The following is a 5,615-nucleotide window of genomic DNA, read 5'->3' as shown; positions in this document are numbered from 1 at the left end:
ATGTTGATTGCGTCCAAATCCGTACACCCTCCCCTTACATGGGTCGCCCACCACATCACACCATGATTTGAGATTGAATGAAGGTCGAGTAGACTGATCATCAATATTTTGTCTCTCTTTATATTGTTCCTGTCCATATTACAAGAGCTTATATTAGTTTAACATATATAAAAACCAACAAGTAAGAATTAATATAAGCTAATAGAAAATTAATGAATAATTAATTATGTTGACTTATACTAACTCGAGCTGATTTGTTATCCACAAACTCTCCAATACCTTGCTTTCTTTTATGCATTTGTTCAAAAACCTCAAATTCATCCACATTTCGTCCCAAATCTTTTTTCTACAATCATACATAATACATGTCAATATAAAATAAAACAAATGAGATACATTGAATTTATATCTAAATGTCAAATATATAATAAATTTATCGAATGTGTAAATTAATGGAATAAACATGTTAGAAAAGGAGGGTTACCATTCTCTCACGGTGTGATCCAAAAGAAATTGAATCCCCAGTATGCTTGGTAGTAGACTCATCCTTCGCTGTCATTTTATTCTTCCGTGCAATTTCACATTTGATCTTGTGATCTTCTTTATTCCAATGAATTTTAATCAAGCCATTCCATATATTAGCTTCCATCCAATCAGGTCATCTACCTATCATATCTAATATGTCTGGTTTCCTTCCTAAATCTTCTTGTGCAGATGATAATGCTACTTTCTTAGCCAAATGAATGGATGCCCTATATCTCTCACTTGAATATTTTCATTCCATACCTTTTTCATTTATCTGTCGGTAAAATTATCCCAATTATATCTCAACTGCATCAAAACAAATAAATAATCAATGATTATATATAATATCATATGTGAATAAATAATCAATGGCTGCTCTAATTAAAAAATGTATTACTTACCTTAAAATTTTTCCAAAGTAAATCTTTAATATCATTAGACACCTTTTTCCACGTTGGCCATACTCCTTTAATCACTTCTTTGATATCATTTTTAATTTCACGAGGAACCTCATTTTCGACAAATCTAAAGATAACAAAATTAAGAATATTATAACAACAAAATTAATTTAATACAAAAGTATCAAAACTTAATAAATTTAAAAGGTCATATGACTTACTTATTCATAACCACATTTATTTGAGTCCGTTCATCAATATTGGTTGGAATTTGAGATCCGTGATTAGGTCCTCTTCGTCGAACTACTGATGAACTATCTTCTTCGCATCTTGCATCATTAATCACGTTATCATCTGAAATTTGTCTTCCCACCTCATCTTATGACAAAGGAGAACCAGGAGAACATGAGTGGAGACAATGGACTTGTGATAGACTTTGCTGGTGAAGCAATTAACTCATACTTTCTCTACGATTGAATAACATCAAACAATCAGACAGATTGCGATAAATTAGAAGAAGCATATTGCTGCAGAACCATACCTTTGTTCCACACATGTTAATAGCACCTCCAGATAAGCTTCCACTACCAACTATACTTTCACTGTCATTAACAAACATTCGCTCATCTAGCTAAGGATTGCATCTTCATAATCTTTCTCTAAGATAAATATACTTGACTTTAATGACTTTTCCTCCAAGAGGTTATCAAAATAAGTCAAGCCATCTATAACATAGAAATAACTATTATGACACAAATATTAGAAAGTGTATGAAGTAAAAGGGCAGTAAAGATGGCTTAAGACCTGTGTCGATATAAACCATACATTCATTCCTTGCATTTGAAGCTTCTTGTGGTTTTTTCTTCAATATGCCCACTATCAAGTTATTTGTCATTTCCATTACTCCTCGCAGTTTGCCCTCTGAGGCATCATATTTTCTAGCATAGAGAAGCTAAAAGGTTGACTCCCTTATCTGACCGTTTAGCTGAAAATGGAATGCCATATTAGCAATCACAACTAAGATGAGAAACAGTATACAAATAATTGACTCACAATACTGGAAACAAAAAAAAGGTACAGGATGTAATTACCAAAGATTGGTGAGTCTTGAATACTAAATTTCCTGATATGCTTGGGCTAATGGAGAATAAGTATAGCCTACATGGGAAAAAACAGTAATAAGGAGCTTTGGAAGTGAAGAAAATGTTTCTACAATAAAATACATTGGCATAGAAGTTTGAAATATATGTTCCACAGACTAACCAGTATAGAAACTAGTCCATTAGTACATGCCACAAGATCCTTGAAGCGTCCAAGTGCATGTATGTAGAGAGCTAAAAATCATAGCCATCCAAATCGATGGTAGTCAGAAATATAACCCTTTTCACAAGCAGAAATTGTTGAATCATGACCATTGCTTGTATCAGTTTGCATGAATAACTCTTGGTATGATGGTTTATACTTTATAGTACCTGATCCATCTCATCATGATAAGTTTACTTGAGATTATATAGTTAACATACAATAATTACAACTATGACAATCTCAATCTAGAATTAGATTATATAAGAAACAAGAACATAAAAAATCAAGTTTTGTTACTGCTTCAATTGGATGACAACTTGTATGCACAGCAAGAAAACAACAATATTAAAACATTGTTATAATAATATCTTGTTGAAAAAATAATTTTATTAATAAAACAATAAATAAAAAAAACATGACCAAGGCCACGGCAGGGGAAAGACAGCAGCCAAGACGACCAAGGCAACCAATATGGTGGCTGCGGTAGTGCCAAGGTAGCAACCAATTAGGTCGTGCAAGCAACTAGCGTCGTGTGCAACAACCACCGCGCGATTAGGTCACACGAATGACCTCGATCGCATGAGTAGGATGCAACTGGTGTTGCGCGTTCTGGAACAGAGAAGAAGGCTGGAAAAGAAGCAAATGAGATACCTGAGCTTAAGCTTGTTCGGTGGATCGTAGAAAGAACGCCGGAGAAGAAGATCGCGTGCGCCTTAAGCCGGAGGGTTGTGCGTGCGTGATTTGGAGACAGAGAAGAAGATCGCTTGCCCCTTAAGTCAAAGCCATGCTTGTCTTAAAGCCGTGCTTGATTTGGGACCGGAGAAGAAGATCGCGTGCAAGCCGGAGGAGAAATCGCGCGCGTGCAGTTGGAGAAGAAATCGTTCGTGTGCGCCGACGAAGTAGAAAACGCGAGTGCGGGATTTGGGAGAGAAACGCTCAAATAGGTTTAGGCTTTTTTTTATTTAAAATAAAATATATTTATAATTACTTAATAATTTATTTCTCATATTATATACTTTATAAACAGATTTATTTTCTGTTTAAAATAACTTTAAACAGATTTACAAACAAAAACTAGTTTCGTATCAAATTTCGTTGCTAATTCGTATTTATTTTTGTTTATAAAAATTAATTTATAAATTTTGTTTCTAATTTATTTTAAAATCCGTTTTAAATTTTTTTTCTATAATATTATTTTTTTAAGTTAAACGAAATAATATTTCCGTAGCAAATCCGTTTATAATTTATTAAAATTTAAAACAGATTTTTGTTCCGTTTTAAAATTCTGTTTTTGATACCCTGTTTTCTTGTAGTGACATTAATGGTAGATGCTTACAAGGTATCCAAGGATCTCTATTCAATTAAATTAGACGAATTGTTTGCTAAATTTGAATTACATGAACAAATTAATGCTCTATTGGTTGAGAAAGGTATTACTTTAATTGCAGGTACAAGCAGAACCAGGGAACCTAAAGCAAGGCATAGGACCAAACCGGAGTCAGAAGAAGAACCAGACTCGGATGATGACGACGAGGAGATCACAGTTGAACTCATCAACCTGGTAAGAAAGCTCTACAAAAAGAAGAAGGGCTTCAACAAGAAGGATGTCAAGAAGGTGATCCAGTCCAAGAAGGTTCAACCAAGTTCCAAGATGAAGTTGGAAGTAACCTGCTATGGCTGCAACCAAAAGGGACATATCAAAGCCAACTGTCCTAATCAAAAGGATGCAAAGAAGCAAAGAAAGAAGAAAGCTCTGAAAGCAACCTGGGACGAGTCTTCATCAGAAGAGTCCGATGAAGAGTTCGAACAAACGAGCTACCTTGCACTGACGACCCAGGACCAAGTCAACGAATCCGAAAGTGAGGACGAATCGGAAGCTGAGTCCGAGAGAAGCCACGAATTCATATCCGTTTCCGAAGGGTCGAACCCCACTGTAAGTATTTCTCGGTTGTATAACTTAGTTAATTACCTTATGCATAAATTAGCTAAGTCCAATGTTCAGATCAAATCACTTCTAAAGGAGGTAACATCCCTTAAAGAGTGACTAACTCCGAATCCTTTAAATTAGCATAGTGGGAGGAAGGTTCGTCCCTCAAGCGATGGAGTCGCTTCATCGTCAGTCTTTTTTTAATTATTTTTTTATATTTATTATTAAAAAATGCACACACACATTAAGTTGAGAAGAAATTAATTGAACGTTGAAAATAGACGTTAAACAACGGCTAATTTAATAGCCGTTGTTCAACATTCAATTTTTTTAATTAAAAAAATTCTATAAATACACTATAAATTCATATTTTTTTTCCATTCATCTCTTTCTTTTATATTTCTTTCATATTTTTCATTCTCTATTTGTATTTGAGATGGACGATAATTTCAATATTTCTTTTACAAACCTTTTGAATTCTTCAAATGCGAAAGAAAATACTTCTTCTCAAAATACCTGCACTCCTCCAAACCATGATGCCCAATATCCTCAATTTTTCTCTCACGCACAATATTGTCCAAATTTCTAAAATATTTCATATGTTCCACCAGGTCTTTCAAATTTCTCAAATGTTCTCATAATTTTCCCCTTCCCCTTTAGAGTATGTCTCCCCAGCTCCATTTGGTATGTATTTACACCAAGATTGGTCAGCCATGAGCAACCAATTTGGGATGCCTTCTTTGCCTTTGTATTTTCACCTCCTCAACCACCAACCATGTTTTCGAATGAAGCAAGAAGGGTTACTATCGACCCATCTATTAGTGATAAAGAACCTCTCTAATGCCATCGTCTGCTCCAACATCTCAGTGGCCACCACACTCATCACAATAAAAGTGTGAAGTTGAACCAGAGAAAGATGATTCGAAACGAAGATTTTGGTCTCTTAATGAAGACATGGTCCTTGCGAAGTCATGGGCAACTATTAGCACCAACGCAGTCATTGGTAATGACTAGAAGGAATAAACTTTTTGGAAACATATAGCTGATTACTATAATAAGCATCAACCCATTAGAACTATGAAGAGAAGCTATCAGGTGTTAAAATCACATTACTATAAGTTTACATCAATGGTAAATGAATTTTTTGCAACCTATAATAATTTGTATATTCATCGTCAAAGCGGATGAAATGATGAGAATGTGTTGGAGAACACACTAAATATATGAAAAGCCAACAATAAAAATAAGGATTTCAAGCATATGCATGTGTGAAGGGTTTTCAAATAATATGAGAAATATGCTTCATAATCAGTTGTGCATTCCTCTAACAAGAAGACAAGGATATCAAAATCAGGGGGGCACACTTCAGCATCAAATTCAAATCCAGATACGAGTGTTGATGTTGATGACTCTAAAGCCCACATTCATCCGATAGGACAAAAGACAGTGAACATGAAAGG

The 5,615-nt window shown here is 34.6% G+C and overlaps 1 long non-coding RNA gene across 1 annotated transcript; it reads right to left on the bottom strand.

The window, feature by feature from the left end:
• Window positions 1–1,786: 1,786 nt before the first annotated feature.
• Window positions 1,787–2,252, bottom strand: LOC122025394. Its single transcript, XR_006123684.1, has 3 exons — window positions 2,187–2,252; window positions 2,015–2,081; window positions 1,787–1,908 (listed from the first exon to the last, which is right to left on the bottom strand). It is a non-coding gene; the product is annotated as an uncharacterized LOC122025394 (long non-coding RNA).
• Between the last annotated feature and the right edge of the window lie 3,363 nt (window positions 2,253–5,615).

This window comes from Zingiber officinale, chromosome 9B, assembly GCF_018446385.1.
Source record: "Zingiber officinale cultivar Zhangliang chromosome 9B, Zo_v1.1, whole genome shotgun sequence".
Taxonomy (NCBI): Eukaryota; Viridiplantae; Streptophyta; class Magnoliopsida; order Zingiberales; family Zingiberaceae; genus Zingiber; species Zingiber officinale.
This window is presented reverse-complemented; position numbering and strand designations above follow the sequence as displayed.